Source organism: Erpetoichthys calabaricus, chromosome 1 (assembly GCF_900747795.2).
Source record: "Erpetoichthys calabaricus chromosome 1, fErpCal1.3, whole genome shotgun sequence".
Classification (NCBI taxonomy): Eukaryota; Metazoa; Chordata; class Cladistia; order Polypteriformes; family Polypteridae; genus Erpetoichthys; species Erpetoichthys calabaricus.
The window spans coordinates 105,056,703-105,079,351 of record NC_041394.2 but is presented as its reverse complement, the minus strand read 5'-3'; the positions used below and the strand labels follow the sequence as shown (position 1 = coordinate 105,079,351).

Genomic DNA, 22,649 nt, shown 5'->3' with positions numbered 1-22,649 from the left:
TAAAGAGAAGCAATGTTTATTGGACTTGGCAATACACAAACTTGGGATTTATGTGGTCATGCAATGGAACAGTACATTGAAAATGCTAGAAAGGTTTTTGGAACAACAGGAAATCATCTCAGTAGCCCGGTCTATAGGTAACGAGATTTCTCCCAGTGTGACTGGCATGCACTGTGTTCGTCTGCAATACATCCGCCAAAGGTGCGCCGTTGTTTTTAATGTGCGACTGTCACATAGGAATCTGCTGCCCTGTATGTTCAGCTGTCCACTCATCTGATTTAAGTGTCGAGAGACGCCAATTTCAGTTAAAATGGAAACACCATTTTATGAGAGGCAGTAAAGTTCTTTATTCCATAGAAAGCCTTAACAGGCACATTATCATCATCTATTGGATCAGAGGATAAAAATGAAGAAAAGCAAAACTCTACATATGTAGTATTTCAGCAGGATAGAGATTCACAAAATCGATCTTGAGACTTTAAGAATCAATTTTGAATCACTAAACGAAAAATAACAATTAATTAGAAAATCAATATTTTTTTACGCTGTCCTAATGGCTAAGTCTATTGGGTCTATTGGGTCAATTAAGGTTTTCACACTGACAAAAGAGCTTAATATGAAACATGCAATTGCAAGAAACATCATGATAAAAATAAAGTAATCCAGTAAGCTAGGTCTATTTCTTCAACTTCAGCTGACAGAAGTGCTCAAAGGCTGCTTTATAATGAATTTAATACTGACCAACTGATGCAGTGTAAGAGAAAGCTGACAACCATGAAGCATCAGCCGAAACTGCTCTTCATATCTGCCTGGGTTTTCAGTCCTCCAGATTTTTGCATGCTCTCACCCTGACTGCCCAAACTTCACGTCTGTCTGAGCAGGAAAAGAAAAGGAGGATAATATCATTAAAATAAGTGGAAGTGAAGGATCACAGTACTTACCACGCCCCCCCCCCTCATTAATTAAATAAAATATTATTTTTGAGAGCTAAATACTGTCCCATTTGTTTGCATCTGAAAGTTTAATACTTTTTTGGAGAAAACAGCAAGAATGTCTATGTGTAACTCATGGCAACATTCATGAATGTAACCCAAACAATTTTAAACTTGCTTTTACATATATTTAAACAATTTTTTAAATAAATCAGAACCATTTTGATCTCATTTATTGGTTAACATCTCTACTGCAAACACTCACCAAGCGCAAACGTCTTATTATTTACTAATGTGTCTTATGTACTATGAAATATAAATAAACGTTATGAGTCTTAACATGGAGAAGGCCGAGACACTTGAAATCCCTTTTCACTATGAAAAAAAAGTGTGACGGAATTGGCTGAGGGTTCTCAAATTAACAGTTTGACACTTTTGATGATAGGTATAAGATTTTCAGTCAAAACAGGGAATGAACTTAAACAGCTCACAGAATCAAGTCACAATATTTAATACAGTATACTACAAAATATTAAGAAACAAAATGCAACAGTGCAAAATGTCGTATTATGACCCAAATATCTGTTAATTAAAAGTATTGTGCTTTTATCATTAATAAGGGTGGCACCAGTACTGAAGAAGAAAAAAAATAAAGTGCTGACAAATCTGCTAGAAGATTCTATTCTTAAGAGGACAGTGACCCCATCATGGGGTTCTATTCATCCAGAATGATGTCAAAGAGGAACAAAACATCAAAAAAATAAAAAACACACGAGAGAGATCAGCAAAAGTAAGACAAAATAAATAAAAAATGAAAACAAGCATTGTGCTCTCACTGTGGGTTTACCAAAGCTGGTTCTGAACTCCTCATTTACTTTCCCACCATTCAAATTCTTAACATTGTCTTTCTCAATTCTGATGTGCTTTTCCCTCTCTATGACAACACACCACTGAATGTTTACTCCAAATTCTCCCCTTGAATAAAGAATTTCTCAATTTATACAGCGGGTAGAATCTCCAGCACCTTCCATACTATAAATGATGAGGGTTGTAATTGGTTCAGTCGCTTCAGTCGTCATCAGCACATATAATAATCAGAACCAGAAATTATGCTATTTGTTTACTAATGCCTTCAAAGGGCAAAATACTAGCAGATTCTTATAACAATACTCCTTATGTGAAGACACATACTGTATTTAACAGAAAACTATACTATCTGGTGAAAAACTATGTAGACATTTGGGACACATGCAAACAACACACTTGCTAGTGACACAACATGAGTTTCAACAAAGTTTTCAATAGCTGTAAAGCATCAGTGATGTTTACAAATTATTTTTTTGTAGTTTTGCAGTTTAACGTGATAAATAATTAACTTTTCCCTGTAGTTCGAACTTTTTTTACTAGTTACTAGTTTTGATTGATGCTAAGATTAGATTTGATATGGCATCTGCCTTGTCACTAATAGTATCCACTAGAGATTAGATAAATGGATTTTAAATTTAATAATGATCTGCCACTGTCATCGCAACCCTGAGTACTGGCTTATCTCAGCTGCCTTTTGGACAAACTGTGAATTTGGGAGAAGTCACTGGGACAGCCACCAACATCTGAACACTACCTAAACTAATTATTTTTACCAAAAGCTACTAATCATCTTTTAGAAGATGTGCATCATAATGAGCAATGTTCATAGATGAACTCTCTGCTCTTATACAGTGCATCCGGAAAGTATTCACAGCGCATCACTTTTTCCACATTTTGTTATGTTACAGCCTTATTCCAAAATGGATTAAATTCATTTTTTTTCCTTAGAATTCTACACACAACACCACATAATGACAACGTGAAAAACGTTTACTTGAGATTTTTGCAAATTTATTAAAAATAAAAAAATTGAGAAAGCACATGTACATAAGTATTAACAGCCTTTGCCATGAAGCTAAAAATTGAGCTCAGGTGCATCCTGTTTCCCCTGATGATCCTTGAGATGTTTCTGCAGCTTAATTGGAGTCCACCTGTGGTAAATTCAGTTGATTGGACATGATTTGGAAAGGCACACACCTGTCTATATAAGGTCCCACAGTTGACAGTTCATGTCAGAGCACAAACCAAGCATGAAGTCAAAGGAATTGTCTGTAGACCTCAGAGACAGGATTGTCTCGAGGCACAAATCTGGGGAAGGTTACAGAAAAATTTCTGCTGCTTTGAAGGTCCCAATGAGCACAGTGGCCTCCATCATCCGTAAGTGGAAGAAGTTTGAAACCACCAGGACTCTTCCTAGAGCTGGCCAGCCATCTAAACTGAGCGATCGGGGGAGAAGGGCCTTAGTCAGGGAGCTGACCAAGAACCCGATGGTCACTCTGTCAGAGCTCCAGAGGTCCTCTGTGGAGAGAGGAGAACCTTCCAGAAGGACAACCATCTCTGCAGCAATCCACCAATCAGGCCTGTATGGTAGAGTGGCCAGACGGAAGCCACTCTTTAGTAAAAGGCACATGGCAGCCCGCCTGGAGTTTGCCAAAAGGCACCTGAAGGACTCTCAGACCATGAGAAAGAAAATTCTCTGGTCTGATGAGACAAAGATTGAACTCTTTGGTGTGAATGCCAGGCATCACGTTTGGAGGAAACCTGGCACCATCCCTACAGTGAAGTATGGTGGTGGAAGCATCATGCTGTGGGGATGTTTTTCAGCGGCAGGGACTGGGAGACTAGTCGGGATAAAGGGAAAGATGACTGCAGCAATGTATAGAGACATCCTGGATGAAAACCTTCTCCAGAGCGCTCTTGACCTCAGACTGGGGCGACAGTTCATCTTTCAGCAGGACAGCGACCCTAAGCACACAGCCAAGATATCAAAGGAGTGGCTTCAGGACAACTCTGTGAATGTTCTTGAGTGGCCCAGCCAGAGCCCAGACTTGAATCCGATTGAACATCTCTGGAGAGATCTTAAAATGGCTGTGCACCGACGCTTCCTATCCAATCTGATAGAGCTTGAGAGGTGCTGCAAAGAGGAATGGGCGAAACTGGCCAAGGATCGGTGTGCCAAGCTTGTGGCATCATATTCAAAAAGACTTGAGGCTGTAATTGCTGCCAAAGGTGCATCAACAAAGTATTGAGCAAAGGCTGTGAATACTTATGTACATGTGATTTCTCAGTTTTTTTATTTTTAATAAATTTGCAAAAACCTCAAGTAAACGTTTTTCACGTTGTCATTATGGGGTGTTGTGTGTAGAATTCTGAGGAAAAAAATGAATTTAATCCATTTTGGAATAAGGCTGTAACATAACAAAAGGTGCAAAAAGTGATGCGCTGTGAATACTTTCCGGATGCACTGTAACTGGTTACAACACATACAATGACTGTGGCATTTTGTGTATTAGGAAAGCTGGCTGAAACCAGATATACCTGACGTTATTTTAATGCTAGACAGATTTCATCTTGTTTTTGCAGAAAGAGGCCCAGTGCTGTACTGAAAAAAAGACAGGATGGTGGCTCTGGTTATCTATGCGAATGAGGAATGATGTAAAAGCAGGCATATGTTAAAATTAAAATTTGTAAAATTTGTAATCAAGACATAGAAAGAGTGGTTGTTAGAATTATCCACCATTACCTACTGAGGGAGACAAATTACACCATTCTTAGTAATGTTTATATTCTTCCCTCTGCAAATAGGGACTGAGCAATAGATATGTTTCACTCACTTACCAACACTCTAATGATAAACCATTCTGATACTACAATTATAATATGTAGGGTCTTCGACCATATGAGTATTAAAGGAACTAACACAAACTTTAATCAGTAGTTTTGTTGTTCCACCTGAGGGAACAAACAAGCTGGACCTGCTCTTTCCAAATGTTAAAGATGCCTTTACATGTAATCTTCTGGCACCACCAAGCTTATCTGACCATAATCTAATTCATCTTACTCTCAGATACAAGCTTGTTATAAGATGGCAGCCTGTTGCCTCCAAGATAGTAAGGAAGTGGAACCTGAAGACTGAATTGGTTCCTAATGACTGCTTCCAAAAGACAGACTGGAAAATGATGTGCAAGTCACATAGGAACAATACTGAGAGACTCAGTCACTGCATCAGAGACTATACTAACTTTTGCATCAACACTATTATGACTACAAAAACAGTGCGTAGTTTTCCAAACCACCATGGATTACTAAAGGTCAAGTCTTCTGAATGAGAAGAAACAAGAGCATTAAAATCAGGTGACAATCAATCTCTAAAGGGTGTACAATGAATGATGAATAAAACTATAACTCTATGATGGCCAGTGTGATATATTTTGGTGTGCTGGGCCAGTTTCATCACTTCAAGATAGACCTACTGAATCAATAAGCTGATGTAAGAAGGCAGGCTCAGATATGGGATACACTCCTGAAATGCTGAAGCAGGGTAAAGAATGAAGACTAAACTGAGCACTGTTAGGAACAACGCTGCATGTCTTCTTTTTGATATACTCTTATTGTGCACCTTCACTCAAATAAGTAAAATTTTCTATCTATCTATAACATTCCATAATCTGCTTAATCAACAAATTGACAAGAATACTTGTTACTATTAACAAAATTTACTACATCGTTTTTATATACTTGTGTATAACTTCCCTGATTAAAATGTAATTTTAAAATGCACCAAGTCAATACCAGACACTTCTAGTTTTATATTTTGAAATGAATACACTTTATCTAGAGCAAAATAATACACTGTGACTTACTTGTTTGACCAGATGACCAACAATAAACATTCATGCTGAACTAAGTATCTTTAAGCGCTAGTGAGGATATATAAATATATTTGCTTTGGTGTGCCAAGTTGGCACTTGGCTGTCTATAATATTTATGGCTGGAGGGTGCAACATCTGGATCCACTGAACAAGTAGAATGGTTGGACATGTAAGAATTTCATTGTACCCTGCACATGTGACTATACTATTACTACTACCAAGAAAACATACTGTACACTGCAGCCTTACTTCTTCCCAGTCATTCTTCTCTTACTACAATGGTACCTATAGCAAGAAGCCACTGATTTAACTGTATGAAATACTCTAAAGGGTACATATACACAAAAAATAGGTATCTTTATTACTAGTCTACCATTCTTAATTGTGATACCATAAACGAGCAAGAGTTAAAATTAATGATGAAATGACACAAGACACTGTCTTTGGTTAATGATTAAACCTCTGGATCAAAGTAACTGCTCAAAATTAAGGTCCACATGTTTTGATAATTAGAACATACAGGTTGGCCTGACCAATGCATGCCCAACCCTGGCTTATGATTACAATTCACCTCAAAGAGAGAAAAATAATAAAATATTCATATATACATTTGAGATACATCATTAAAGTATTATGAAAGCCTATTACAAGGCAAGGTTTTATAAAGTCAGTTATGAAAATATAAAATCTGCACTTGTCATTAAATAAAATGATAAATGGAAAAAAAAAAAGTATTTTTCATTCTGTTCACTCCCTGTGCCTGTCCCCAATTTAAAGCATTTATTCCTCTCAATGCCCATGTAATACAATAACAGAGACCATCAACTTTTTATCTTAAAATGTAAGATAAAAAATTGGCATAGAGCACTGATATCTGGCCAATGTTTAAACAGTTTTCCTAATCAGCAAAGGGTGTTTAAACACAGGTGGCCAATAACACTGATTTATCTACTGTACTTGCAATTTGGCTTGCAAGAAGAAAGAGGAGAAAACATTTTACACACTAAAACCTTGTGAACTTAGATTAGACTAAAGTAATAAAAGAAACTGACACCATCATGTCTCCATGAAGAGAATAGTAACACTTCAGAATGTTCAGATTACTTGCATGTTTTAAGGAATTAGGCATTTCATGTATAGATTAATATGTTTTAAACTAAATTTAGTAATGATTTGACCCTCATCTGATTACTTCACACAACACACATGCATATTTTCATTTGCCTTACTGTAAATAAATGGATCAAAGAAGAGCCAAAGTTTTGCAATGTTATCACAAAGTCAGGCCACATGTCTGAATGCTATGCAAACTGAGTACATGTTACTTATTTACAGAAAGTAATGCAAGAATGTGTTGCAAAAGCAAAAGATACATGGATATAATGAGATGTGCTCTTAACTATGGCTTAATATACAACAAAGAACACTAAATGAAATCTATCCAGTAATTATATTATGAAGATGACAAGGCTAAAATAAGCAAATATCAGTCTGTCTATTCTTATTAATTTTATTAAAATGCACCAATGGCACCATTAAAACATTTTAATGACATATTGAAATATACCATATTATTTGGTCCTAAAAGAATCACAAAACAAAAAGGTATATTGTATGTTTTAACCTTGAGCAATGAGAGGTTATATCCTGAAATTCAGAAAAAAAAATTAAAATTTCATATTTTTTTAATATCATTATTAAACATTATTTTGAACAGTTCAAATGAAGGTGTTTGTTGCCACCTAAATCAGACATTGTGGACTATAAACGATTTTGATATAACTACTGCCACAGTTAAGAAACAGTAATCAAGATACACACTGAAATTATTTGAACCGAAGACAAAAATGTTTCTGACAAGCAGTAGTAATATTAAAAAAGCACTCAGGCTGCTATAGAAGGCATAAAGCACCAACTGCTTTCGTGACAAATGAACAGACAGTGTTAGAGACACAACCCAAAAGATCATCCACAAATACCACTGCATATTAGAAATTTTAACAACTTAAACAGGACTTCCAATAATTTTATTGGCATTGTCTCTTTAATGTGTACATGGTCAGGTAACAGTCCAAACAATTGTTTAAAAGGGTTAAAGTTGTACATTGTTTTCCAACAAACACTAAAAACTGGCCATATCATACAATATTAAAGCCTGCATTATAGTTCCTTCCAAATTAAAAAAAAAAAAATAATAATAATAATATATATATTCAATTATTTCCCAAGATTATTGCAGTCCCTTTCAGCACTTTCAACTGAACAGTCAATAAAGTAAAGCCAGGCGAACAGTGAGATTTTGACCTCCAGTGTACTTTTCAAGGTCCTACTGGAATCAGCACATGACCAATTTAAACAACCTTCTCCTTAGTAGTCTGCAATGCATGAATTTGTTTTTTATATTCTGGCATATCAGGAAGTTTCTAAAGCAACCATTCAGTCTATGTAGTATTACAATGAGAAATCAGACAGACAGTAACAAAAAAAAAAAAACGTGTACAAAAACACTACTAAGTATGCATGACATTACAGCTCATTGCAGGCATTTTGTCTAATTTTTACTCAGAATTTAATTTGAAAAATAAACAAAATAGGGTATTTTTCCTATCTCTAGTCCATGGCAGAAAACAGAGAATCTGTAATGTCCCCATTCATTTAGTTTTGTCCTAAACCTTCTTCTTTTTTTTTCAGCTGCTCCTGTTAGGGGTTGCCACAGCAGATCATTTTCTTCCATATCATCCTGCCTTCTGCATCTTGCTCTGTTACAACCATCAGATTTTTAATGTTCACGTTCAGCACAAGACAATATACAGAAGCAATACTGAATGATCTCTAAATGCTATAAAATACAGAAATAAGTCTCACGTTAAACATAAGCAGTAGATTAGTCAACTCTTGGGGCCCATTCATACCTAAGCATTTTTTTTTAGCATTTTAGGACTACACCGGAATGCTCCTTGACACTCCGCTTGAAATGTTACTTCCCACCATATTCAATGAAACACCTAAGCATTTTAGAAGCCAACGGTTTAGAAAACTTCAACATGCAGCAGTTGGATCATTTTTGGCCAAATGCTTCTTCCATTGAAATTAATGGTAACACTCATAAAACGCTGGTATAAGAAAACAAAACAGCTTTTTTTTTTGCTTCAGGGAGTCAATGCTTCTTCCTTGATGAAGCAGCTTATTGAAACTACAAAAGAAAAATTTTGCGCACGAGCGTGCATCATTCTTCTAGTGACAGCTATTGAGACACAGATCAAGGTACGCAACTTGCGATCAAGCGACAAGAAATTAAGAAAACTTATAGGGTACACATTTAGTTTTATTCAGGTTACATTTTAGTACAAATGTTTTTACAAACAGGCAGAGTGGTAGTGCAGAGCTCTTCCTCATGGGATTTGCATGTACCTGTCACGCATTTCTGGACTGATCAGTATTATTGAGAATGTTGAACTGAGAATTATTACCTGTTTTAACACCAAATACTTAAAATGTGCTAGTGACATGTCTTAATTAAAAAAATATGTTTAGTCCTTCATGAAGTAAGTAACATCTATTCCCAATCTGAGCCCACAGGTGAACATTACCAGCTGTGCCACCAAATCACATTATCTTCAAAATATCATTAGAAAATAACAGGATTAAAACTAAACAGATACTTTATTAATATGTAACTGTGACTGGATTGCAAATAGTACAATCGTCTCTGCTTGGCTATCCAACTGAGCCCTGAAAATGATTGGCACACCATGCACCACATGTGCCTCTTACCTTACACCCAAGTGCTGGCCTTCAGTGATCCTAAACTAGGCTGATTGAATTTACCATTCAGCACATGCAGGACTAACACTAGAATCCCTGAAGCCTATGAAAAAAGTCATAGTGCCGGGCCACCTTAAATTCCTTCGCACCTCATCATCAGCATCTTTGTTTTGCCATTGTTTCAATCAGCATTGGCAGCAGACAGCCTGCTATCCCATCCCCCACCAACGCAGCTGAAGTTCTCCCAGCTCAAGTACGTTTGGGTGTGAGGTGTCTGAAATTGTACAGGGTAAATAATATATTGTTATTTGGAATATATACATTTTATGTGTGTTCCGTGTCTACAATGATCTATGTAACTATAGGATGGCAGGAAATGTGAGGCAATAAACACATAACTAAAACAGAAACTTTTTTCATTTTATAGTAATAAATGACAAAATGCTGACGTGAAATGTATAATATGTGAATATGTGAAGATTGATGTCCAAATATCAAATAAACACTTTCACAAAAAGGTATAACAAAACAAGTGTGCTTTTCTTCAAGAATACAACCAAAGAAAAAGAAATCATTCAATTTACATGTTGCTGTCAATGAGTAAAAACCCAAGCCCAAATATCAATTGACAGAAAGTTGACATGTCTTCCTTGCTGGTGCAGAGGTAAGAGCTGCTGCCTCGTAAGCAAAAGGTTGCAGGTTCGAGTCCAGGCTTTCCCTATTTTGAATAGTACAGTAGACCCCCTTGAAGTTGTGGTTCAGAGTTTGCGGCCTTAGTCATTTGCGGATTTTTCCTTAGAACCTATCTAATAATTGTTAGAGGAAACTGCAAATATCCTCCGCAATTTTATGTTTTTTTTCATGGCAATACTGTACTGTAGAGAGAACAAGAAGCAACTGTAGAGGAAAACGCGGCTTGGGATGGTGAAAGTAGCCAATAGAATTTGAAACAGCAACTCCCAGCAGTCCCTGCAGTTGCTCTGATTGGTCTTCTGCTGAGGGTGTTGGGGCTGTTGGGGTCAAAGGATGTCAACATGGCTTTTAAAAAGGGGGCTGGTGACCAAAAGCAAAAAAAAGGTTTTTGTAATTTGTGTTTCAAGTTCCTGTCTGTCTGCCTACTGTTAGGTTACCTGTACTTATTCGTTTTCTCCTGGATCATTTCGTGGTTGGCGTCTGGATTGTCTGCCGTCTGCCTGTGTATATGAGGACTGTAAGTGGATTCATGGCCATCCTGCAAAGAAAGGAGCGCTCCTGAACCCGTCCACCCGTCTTCACCATTGCAGGAACTAGTGGTAGGACTATCTTTACATTCCCATTCAACGTGTGGATCTCTGTACTATTTTCATCATTACATTTCATCCGTTGCCATTTTTCATGACTGTGTGTGTTTTGTTTGTGCTTTGTTGTATTTAATGTGTAATCGCCATAAAGGGAACAGGGTTGGTATTATTGTTTTCATTTATTTCATTTGTTTTCATTACATTCTTTATTTTCTGTTTGATTATCGGTTTGCTTTGTTTTTGTCTCTGTTTGTGAGTGCGTGTGGGTCGGGCCAAGGTTGGGTGTGTCACTGGAATCTCCACCATAAAAATAAATAAATCTTCGTCTTCTCAACGGTATGAATCTTAGCAGCACCGGACCGCTACAGCGTTATTCATTTCTCCTTGCTGCTGATCGACTGTGATGCATCTCCAGCTGAGTGTTCTTGTGTTTTCCGTTTTGTTCCTCTTAACTCTTAAACTGCCACAACCGTCAGTTGCACCTTGTACATATTCCAGTAGTTTTTTTTAAATAGTTTTTATAGTTCATTAGCAGTGTGTAAAATGATCAGTGTTGCAGTAATTGTGATGCTCTTTGCATGAAAAAAAAATGTGTTCCATTAAAATTTCACTTTTTCTTTGTGAATTATGACATTTACTTAAAGTGCAGCAAAAAAGTATTTGGCGTCCAGGGATCTATTAACCCCCAAGTATGTGGCAGTTTAAGGGTTAAAGCCACAAGATGCCGCCGAAACACCCTGCACCTTCTAAGGCTTCTGGCAATGAAAACACGCTTGCATGAATTACAGTATATATAGCAATAGTTTTACATTCTAGCACTGCGGGAGATATAGCAGTACAGTATACTGGTTTACTTTACATTCTTTTTTTAGGTAATGTATTAAGCTGAGTTTGAAATTAAATTAAAGTGTTTTGGGGGCATATTTAGGGTTTAAACTATAAAAATAGGCATTTTTTTTAACCACATCCAAAATTTGCGATTTTTCACAATTCCCGGGTGCTCTAGGAACATAACCCCCATGAATTTTGGGGGTGTACTGTATTCAATAATGCATGTATTCCAAACAGAATTTACCTTATACAATTCCAGAAACCTCACACCTTGATAAACAGACTTGAGCAGGGAGAACTTCGGCTGCATCAGTGAGGGACAGGATAGCAGGCTGCTTGCTGCTTGACACATTTGCGAAACAAAAACGGTGATGATGAGGTGCGAAGGAATTTAAGGTGGCCTGGCATTATGACTCTTTTCATAGGGTTCAGGGATTCTAGTGTTAAATGTGCATGAATTAAATGCATCTTCAATTCTTTTGAATTGATTACCACTGCGCACGATAATCTCTTCCTCTCCAGCTGTTACTGGACAACCAGTTAACCAGTTTGTTTCGAAATAATGCAAATTTTGTTTCTCCCAACAAATGACTACTTACATGCTTATCAACTCTAGTGTGTAACCCTGGAATATTTCATGATACTGCTTGTTTCATATAGTGTCCAGAATTGTCCTCTCAACTCCCTTTGCTGCAGAACAGTGTGAACTCAAAAAGTGCAATCAAGACGCTGACGACACCTCCACTTCAGTACTGTGATTGCCATGATTAAAAGCACTAAAGTCATAGCAGACATTGTGAAGGCACAACAATCACCTCACAACACGACAACACCTCACAACCTACGGAATGGAAATATAGCACATCATCTAACACTTCTTTGAAAATGCTAAAAAATGCTTAAAAAACACCTCAAACAAAAACAGAAGACACTTGGAAAAAATGACAAACACTAGAAATATAACTCAAGTGTAAATCAACTCTTACACAGTGCAATAACAGCAGCAAACCACCCTAATACAGGGTGCCAAGAAAAGAAAAAAAAGATTGTTTTCTTTCAGTTTCTTTGAAATAAGCTGAGTTTGTTCCAAAAGGACAGCACATAGTATTACCTAAACCTTTAATTTTATTAATATGTCCAACTATTTACCAAACTCACAAAATTCATGTTTAAAGATGAGAACCCAAAGTCTAATCTAAATACATCAAGTGCAATGTAAGAACCAGCACTGGACGGGGCACCAGCTTATCACAGGGCACACCTACTAACACTGGGAAACTTAGAGTCATCCCTTCACCTAACAAACCAAGCTTTGGCATGTGGAATGAACGCTGCAATGCTCAGAGAAAACAGAAAAGACACAGAGATGATGTTGTAAAGTTCACACAGAGAGTGGCTAGGCAGAGATTCCAACCAAGTCTACTGGAGATGTGATGCAGCAGGACTAAGCATAGCTTTACAATGCCAACCTAACTTGAATTTAACCTATGCATAACTTCAAATTGTTAGCAAAAAAAAAAACAAAAAAACAATTTAATCTAAAAGTAGACTAGACATACTGTAGGTCAAACTGCTTTAAAACTTGATGAACAGGTTCTACACTTGCTTGTCAGTTGCACAATGTTTTTTCGCCCATTTGAAGCACTTAGCAAATATGCAAAGTATTATAATGAATGGCACTCTTATTACACCATAAACTGAAACTAATTTTTTTTAACCCTATGCTAATCTCAGCCACATCAAACGTATCATTCAAGAATTTTTCCCTTTAATCTCCATGAAATCCTAGAGTCATTTTCTTGCTAACATAGAATCTTCTCCAACTCCACCTTCTTCAAATCATTTACCTCTGTACAGTGAGGGACTTACCAGCTTTGGCTCTGAAAGTAAATAACTGAATCCAATTTTCACTGCAGCACAAATTCTTGATTAATTTGAACTATTTTATCACACCCCAAAAACTAGCATTACAAGAAACGTTTATTAAAAATAAAGACCATTTGACAAAAGGGTTCTATTAAAAATTAGTGAATGTAATGACTAGATATTAAACTAGCTTCACAAAGCAATGAGAACTGCATGAAAGCCATAATGTCAGAACTGACAGCTTTTTGTACAAGTTATATTAGTAGGTATGAAAAATGCATGCAACATTTCTTTCATTTGATCTCTTTTTTCCTATATTTTACAAGCAAGCCATGTCTTTCAATATATGAATGAAAATTCTGAACATATTGATGTAAATACAAGGTAGAACTATAAAACATGTGCCAAAAAAGGAATAATTAGCAGATATAGATCAAACTATAAATTATTCATTCTATTATCAGTCCAAGAAAGGATTTCTCCTGATACATAAAGTCAGATTTAGAGTAGATAATGCCAGTTAATGTTTTTGAAAGAGAGACCATTTATTCTGCATGCAATATGTTTTGCCTGAAGTGCTTTCTGTAGTAAAAAAGACAAAGTCCAACAGACAGGTGAAGCCAAGCTATTTAGACAAATGGTATTTCACAATTCTAACAACTCAAGAACAAGGTCACAGCATGAAAATAAAAAAATGTGAAATAGGAGAGGTAACCAAATGGCCGAGGCACAATTTTACAAAAAATCTAAACAATGCAGTTTTTCACTGAATAATAAATCTTTCAGTATAGCACACTGAGTATTATTACAGGTCTTTACAAACTTGATCCTGGTATAACGCAGCACCTACCATTTTTTTCCTACAACTAATTTGATAATCAGGGGCAAAGTCCTGGTTGTAACTGGACTCCAACTGCACCGTAATGCATCCTGCTATATTGGTGTGTACATATAATAGGTTAATCCAGGCACATCCCAAGAGCTTTGTGCTTGTAAAACTAACAAAACACACTGTATTTGTGTATTTTTTCTGAGCCTAACATTTTGGTCCAACATTTTCTTCCAAATATATACTAGTAGTAGTGGTGGTAAACTAGCTGCTTTAGGATAAGAGCAGTCCCATCAGCAGAATTGAATGACCAGCTCCTGTTCAGGATGTTTTGTCATATATTAGTTCTACCTGCTGTATCCCAGTTTTAAAAGTAACATTTTAAGTAATTTCAAGGACAAATTGAACAAGGAAATACATTCTTAAATTGAAAGGAAAATTAATAAAGTGTGTGAAATGTGTCAAGTGCGGCTGGTCACCTCTGTCAGTAAGCTGGGAAATGGTTTTCAAAATTCTAATTCTTTTTTAACAAGAGTTTATCACATACATCACTGCTTCTGAATGAGAACAAAAACCAAACTAAAACCAAAAATGCACAAGCTCAGACCTAAAAGGCCGCTACTTTTCATTTTTCCTAATTCATAATTTGTGGTTAAGCCATACCATCCATCCATTATCCAACTCGCTATATCCTAACTACAGGGTCACGGGGGTCTGCTGGAGCCAATCCCAGCCAACACAGGGTGCAAGGCAGGAAAAAATACCCGGGCAGGGCGCCAGCCCACTGCAGGGCACGCACGCACGTACACACACACCCCCACACACCAAGCACACACTAGGGCCAATTTAGAATTTACAATTGGACTGTACCCAGAGGAAACTCACGCAGATACGGGGAGAACATGCAAACTCCACGCAGGGAGGGCACGGGAAGCGAACCCAGTTCTCCTAACTGTGAGGCAGCAGCACTACCCACTGCGCCACTGTTAAGCCATACCTGTAAACAAAATGCTTTCCTAATTAACCTTTCTGTTGAGGTGTTTCTCCATTCACAATAGCTGACAGTTTTAGTTTAGTCCTACGGCATATTAATTACAATGTATATTTCTGTAGTAATTTAATCATATCAGAGATGTGTTGTGTGTCTTGGGTTCCAGACTTCTACTCATTTCTGTTCTAAAATAAATTATGATGTGAAAACAATATGATTGTGAAGAGCAGTGTATTTTTCTCTGAAGCACATTTGCACTATTATTTATAACACATTACAGTAATCAGCAACAAAGTGAAAAGGCCAAAGAGTCAGATTATCCAAATCATGCCACAAAATTATGCAAAGATGCACAAATGTTTTCTACAAAAGCTAATTTTATTGAATCATTAAATTTTTATGCTACTGTATAATGCAAAAATAGATGAAGGTAATTAACCAACTCAAAAACATTATAAATTAGGAAAAAAATATAAAACTATGCTAAATCAAAAACCTGCAAGCTTTGCAGGAGCTGTAGGGATCCCTAAGAATGACTGTTGGAGACTGGGAAGCACTTTATTCCTGATGGACTTCAAATGTGACATACTAGGGGTGCCAAACACATCCTGGAGGATTATGATGGGTGCACGTTTTCATTCTATCCACTTTCTTAATCAGAAACCACTTCCTGCTGCTAAAGGCATATACGTCTTTGTCTAAATTTGAATGGACTTGCTTCAAGATTCAGAATCTTTTTTTTTTTTTGTAATCAGCAGCCAAAATATGAGATGCAAAGCCAGTAATTACCCAGATAACACAAGGTTCTCCAGCTCTAAAACTGGAAGATCGCCATTTTCACCCCAACCATCCTGTTAATTTGAAGCCAGGCCTTGCCCTTAATTCTCTGGATTTCTGCTGCTGTCTTTCTGTCAAAGCAGGCAATTATAAAACGACTGATTTTGTCTTTCACGAAAGCCTCATCAAAATATGCTGTGAAGTACAAAGTGTCAGTATTTCTCAGACCCTTAACTTGTACGATGAACACAAATGTGCAAATGGGATCAGGTTGTGAGCTTTTGTGTCTCATTATTGGTAAAATGTTGGCTGAGTGGGGAAAAAAAGCTTTAAAAACAAATCAATTAAAACTGAGGCAGAAAAAAATATGTTCCATTATCAGCAGTAACTGGTTACAAATTAATACAACGGTTGGAACAAAAACCTGAAGCCACCTGACCCCCAGAATCCGATTTTGACAGCCCCAAGATATACTATTTTATTTACTCTTGGCGTGCAGCAAAAGCTCTGTTGATAGTCTTGTCATAAAGACAAAGGAGCTGCAAATTTAAGTATCACAAATTCGTGACAAAATGCATACACTTCAATAAAACAATTGCTTGTGCCGTTCTCATCCAAAAATTACTTCCCTACTGATTTCTTAAATGCAAGATAAAATACTTAGGTAAATTAGGCGAATCGTGTTGAAAGACTTTAAGGAAGCAGCAAACTAAAACCAAATCCTGCATGTTATTTATGCGTGCACTTGCATACCACGATTATATAATAGAAAAAAAATGCACTCTTACAAACCAATTAATCCGCAAAACAAAACGAGTCGGTTAACTAAAATAATCTGCACACTGCTGACTTTGGCTAAATGAAGTTATGAAAAAATGAAAGCGCCAAAATCTTCTCTTTACAAAACAAACAATAATAAATAAACAAAAACATTACGATCTAAAAGAAAAAACTTTTTCTTTTTTTTTTTTTTTTATGCAGAGCCTCGAAAGAAACCAGCCCACGGAGAAAGGCCCCCAGGTCAGCTGCAACAGTTTCTAGCGAACACCTCAAAAGATACCACCGCTGGATCAGTAAACGTCATGGGACAAAGTTGAGCTAGTACACAAACGAACATCTCACATAGTAGACTCTCAAATGCATATCTGGGCAACAAAGTGTTCCTACCGATTAACAAGCTTAAGTACACAAGTGCTGGACCAAGTAGAAGTTGACGATATAGCACAACGTGACATTGGTCGAGACATTACTTGACGTTTGTGACACACAGAAACAAGTTGCGACAAACTCCGAGAAAAGGAGAGCATGACACCGCATGGAAAAAGAGGAGACAAGTTACCTCACCTCTGCTATTCTTGTATCAAACGACTACGCTGCTATTGAAAGCTGGCAATACGACTTAGTCCGCACGTCCTTGCCAGTCCGAACAGCTGTAATCAGAATCAGAAAACACACAGCGCGACTTTCGATCCCCCCGCCCCTCACCATAGCAGTTCCGGAAATGACGTTGTGACTGACAGGTAGGCGATTACACACACCTCCTGACACACCTATGGCTTCAGCAAATGACAGTTCTCCGTGCCCAGCAGAAACGCCCACTTCGTCCTCTCCTACTCAATCTGACCCGTAACACTTACCGAGAGAGGGGAAAAGTGTGAAGAATGTGAATTCGTTTCTTTTAAAATATGGGGCATCGGGCTCGTTAGCACCTCGTATTTAAAAGTTTCAAGTTACATGAAAATAAATACTTTTACAGAGCACGGCTCACTGTGCCGATATTTGTTTTTTCTGAATTATTTACGATACTAAATCAATTTCAGGAAGATAGTAGCCTTACAGGATTTCGAACGTATCGAGCAAATAAAAAAAAACTAATGTAATTGTTTTAATAGAGTTGAATTTTTGTCTAATATATAAAGCTGAATTTGTGTGTGCGTGTGTCTGGTATGTAAATCCACAGGGCTGAACATATCTGTCAGATTTTGCACAGATGTCACATTTGGATAGGGAAGTTCGTTTCAAAATGTAGTTAGTGCCCCCAACTTGGCAGTGCTGGGTGCTGGTAAAGAACTATAAAAGGAACGGAATTCGCTTTGCAGTCTGAAATTTCCTTATCCTAGTAGCATCACGAGCAAACTGGAACCTTGGATGCTAGACCATCACAGGGCACACTCGTATGCTACGTTCACAAACAGGTAAAACTGTCTTATTTCCGATTTTTGGGCTAATTCTGCGTTTGACTGTTCAAAAATTGATTCAAACATTTCAAATTCGATATGAATGTGAACAGATTACTATCCTGAATTGAGTCCTGCGTGCGCAAATTTAAATAAAACGAATACATCAGGCAACTGCGACTTAACAGACAGGCATGAATACTAGCAGGCTGCTGCGTTATTTCACATGGTTTTAAGACTGTGAATTCCTCGGCTCGTAATGGCAAAGAAGAAAAATATATAATAATAATAACAATAATAATAATAAAACACAACCATTGTTTTGCATGAAACCACTCCCTTTTCTGTACGCAAGCGAAAGATGGTAGGAGCGAAATGTGGACGGTGTGGTTAACGATTTCAAGAAGTCAATAATGACTTTTGGTTACTTATGACAAAGTCCCTAGGATGAGATGCTCTATTTTTTAACGCATACCGATCTGGACATAATTGCCATCTCACTTTCTTTCCACTGGTACACGGCATCAGTACTGCAGTGTATTCCAGGTTCATTTCTAAAGCAGAGTTATGCCAGAGGTCACTTAAACAGTGAAACAGAATAATGTAAATTTCAAACAGGCCAAAGTCATATATGTCTGTATCAGGTCTTATACCATAACCAATGCACAAAATTGTTTGTTTGGTTTTTTTTTTGTTGTTGTTTTTTTTACATTTACACTTACATTTGCATTTACATTTATTTGCTTGGAAGATGCTTTTTTGCAAAGCAACTTACAAAAGAGGTAGACATAATCAAGTAACATTAGGTTAGGGCCTGTTTGTTCAGCAAGTGTAGTGTGATAGGTGGACTGGCGAGCTTTCTTGGGCCGAATGGCCTGTTCTCGTCTAGAGTGTTCTAATGTTCCAAAATGTTGATTGCCACAAGTGAAAAGATGTAATAACTAATACATTTACAATCACAGATTAACAATTGATAAAGCAATTAAACTTAATGTAACAATAAATCAACCAACAATATGAAAGATAACAGAGCAAAGTTTTTTTTTTCATTGAATTAGACAGATATTCAATTAACAGATGGGTTTTCAATTGCTTCTTAAATACATTGATGGAGTCAGCAGTTCAGATGAATGTGGGCTGCTCATTCCACTGACTAGGAACTACACAGGAAAAAAGTTTGGATTGAGACTTGATACCACACAGAGGCAACATCACCAGGCACTGTTTTGTAGACAAGCATCATCAATTTGAACTTAATGTGTGCTGCTACAGGGAGCCAATGTAGAGACCTGAAGAGAGGAGTGACATATGCCTGTCTTGGCTGGTTAAATACAAGACCAGCCACTGCATTCTGGACCAACCGCAGCGGTTTGATAGCAGCCAAAATCGAGTTGCTGTAATCCAGAAGTGACAAGACCAAAGCCTGGTCCAGAAATCGTGCTGCATACTCTGTCAGATAAGGTCTGAGCTTGCGGATGTTGTGCAGTGTGACCCTACATAAACAAGAAACAGTATAAATATGGCCAGAAAAAGATAGCTGATCATCAATCATCACCCCAAGGTGATGTACTGATTTGGCAGGTGTTAGCAACAATGAGCCAAGATGTACAGAGATGAAGAGTTGAACAGACTGGCTGGCTGGGATCAGAAGAAGCTACGTTTTTGCCAGGTTGAGCTGTAGATGGTGGTCCTTCATCCAGTTTGAGATATCAGTAAGACATGCAGAGACTTTTTATGTATCATACATTTTATAAACTCACTTTTTACAATACAGCATCATAGTTATTTGGCTCCTATACCCCTGAAGTAAAGGTTGCAAGAAAGGAATAACTAGTCCATAATAAGGTACAGTGAGATAACACACCAACTCTCACTTACACTAAGGTACTTTAATGTGACAGAGGAATCTAACATGCATGTCTTTGAGATGTGGATGAATATCTGAATATCTCAGGAAAACCCATGAAGTGAAAGTAGATGCAATAACATATTTTCTTTGCTTTGTATCATTTAAATAATTAAGCAATATTTTTTTTACAATTCCCTTATATTATGGCTTCATTAAAGTAAATCTTTATGTTCCTAGTACAGACATAGTAATTGTTATTTTATTCAGTAGTTTCATGCATTGTGTTAGGTTGCCCACATTTAAGGGGTTAAAATACACATACGTGGCTAGGGCAGAAGCACAACAATGAATATGACCTGCCAGACCACCTTAAAAGATGTGCCCAAACTCTTATGGTGGACTTTTCAAGTCCCAGGATGCAGGACCGTCTTAAGAGCAAAGCAGTGCACTGGGGCCCCTACCTACACAACCACTCACAGGAATTAAAATGTAAATGGTCGATAAAATGAAACATATAGTTATTGTAATGGTACTCACAACAAAATCAGTGTTTAAACATTACAAAACATGCTGTAGAGCATTAATCAACACAAACGTTTGAACAATATAACATGAGCCTTGAAAAAAACAAACATTTCAACATATAAATGATACTCAATTGGTAAACCATACAGACAGAGATGGCATAGTATGAAATTACTTTGAGTTATTTATCATTAATCAAGCGTTCAACAAAAACATTTCCAAAATTCCTTTGCAGAGAATTGAGTTGAAGTGACGTTAATATATTCACTTTTACATTATGTAGTGTGTGAGATCCGTACACATACATGCAAGTGAGGTTGCAGAGGTGACCGTGATACTAAATCAGAGGCAAATGCCAATGTCCACTTGTAACACAATAACAAGTATTTATAGTTTAGTATAGTATCTATATATATAATTCACTAAGCCGCCAGCGAGCAAGACACCCATGGAGCACGCAGGACAGAGCCACGCCCATCAACTCTAAGACCATTGGATACGACGACATTTCGCAGAGCCTCGCCCACCAACTCAGATGCAGCAAGTCACAAAACACAGCGTCATTGGATACGACGACAACTCGCAGAACCATGCCCACCAACTCGGATGCAGCAACTCACAAAACACGGCGTCATTGGATACGAAGACAACTCGCAGAGCCACGCCCACCAACTTGGATGCAGCAACTCACAAAACCGGGTCGTCATTCGCATTCATCTCTGCTACACTCCACATGCACCTCTGAGCCACGTTGACTTTTCATTATTCTTTTCAGTTACGATGCACGACCGCGTCCATCATCGCAAACTGTTTTACACGCCATGGTCTTAGAGTTGGTGGGCGGGTCTCCGTGAGTTGCTGTTGTGAGTGGGCACATGACCAGGTGGTGTGTATGCTTCGAGAACGAGGGTGGACGCGGCAGGACCATCTAAGAAGAGGCATGTTTGTCGCGGATGTGAATTGCTGTATACAGCGTGTAAAACAGTTTGTTTGTCCCGGATGTGAATCGCTGTATGTAGCGTGTAAAACAGTTTGCAAGGGGTATCCCATGGTCTTAGAGCTGGTGGGCGGGTCTCTGTGAGTTGCTCTTGTGAGCAGGCACATGACCAGGCAGTGTGCATGCTTCGAGAACGAGGGTGGACGCGGCAGGACCATCTAAGAAGAAGCATGTTTGTCACGGATGTGAATCGCTGAATGAGCGTGCGACGGCGGTCCTCCAATTGTTAGTCACGGACAATTGTATGTTGCCCTCTCCAGAGCTCCATCTTTTCATTCACCTACAGTCGTATCCTCAAACCCACCCCATTTGGACAACTGTGTCTTTCAGGAAGTGTTCACCCATCAATACATAATTATGCGGCGTATGCTACGCCACGGGTTGCTTAGTAATATTTATTTATTGACAGCAAGTCACAACATACATAGATTAGCATGGGGCCCCTATGCTTGTGGGGCCCCCAGGCAGCTGCTCAGCATGCCCATGATGTTAAATTGCTGTCTGGGATAGTCAACCATGTACAGTATTATTAGGGAATTCCCCATCAAAAAACTCGACTAGCAGGGTGATAATGCAGCTAGAGTTCCGGTGAGAGAGTGTGTGGAAAAGGAGGGTATGGTGGATCATAAGTGGTGTGATATCACAGTCTTATATGAAGTTTATATAGATGGGTCAAAATGTATTTAGGTGCACATGCATATTCCACTCATTTTGATTAAGTTTGTCATAAAATGAATATATGGATTCATAGAGGAATAGTCGGCAGGATCGAGTCATTGTTTCAGTAAAGGAGAGATTATTATCAAAGATATCACTTTGTGTTTTAATGGTCTTTGATATCTTTACTGTAGTTCTACTTAAGAAGATAACAAAGTCACAGGACAGAAGGTTTGGCTGGCATATACATTCAGTTTGAAAGAGGTTAAACTGGAGGTGGTGTTCTGTCATTCATGCAAATTAATGGCAGATGACTTTTTATATTGAAAAATGCACACTTAGAAGAGGGTAAAGAATTTTAAAAAGAGGTCACTATGGTACAATAAATGGAAAGGTCACCCTGTTTGTGTTTTTCTTTTTTTATTTCAACCTTT

The 22,649-nt window shown here is 37.7% G+C and overlaps 1 protein-coding gene across 4 annotated transcripts in view; it reads right to left on the bottom strand.

The window, feature by feature from the left end:
- Window positions 1-17,501, bottom strand: part of LOC114654252 (peroxisome proliferator-activated receptor alpha-like) — a 107,688-nt gene extending 90,187 nt beyond the window's left edge. The window contains exons 1-2 of one of the 4 annotated variants that reach the window (XM_051930541.1): window positions 17,355-17,501; window positions 742-869 (exon numbers count right to left, since the gene is read on the bottom strand). The gene's annotated coding sequence lies outside the window, so the exon portion shown is untranslated. Of the gene's footprint in view, window positions 1-741; window positions 874-17,349 lie in introns of all 4 variants that reach the window. The other 3 variants (XM_028804680.2, XM_051930540.1, XM_051930537.1) reach the window with 3 other exon arrangements.
- Between the last annotated feature and the right edge of the window lie 5,148 nt (window positions 17,502-22,649).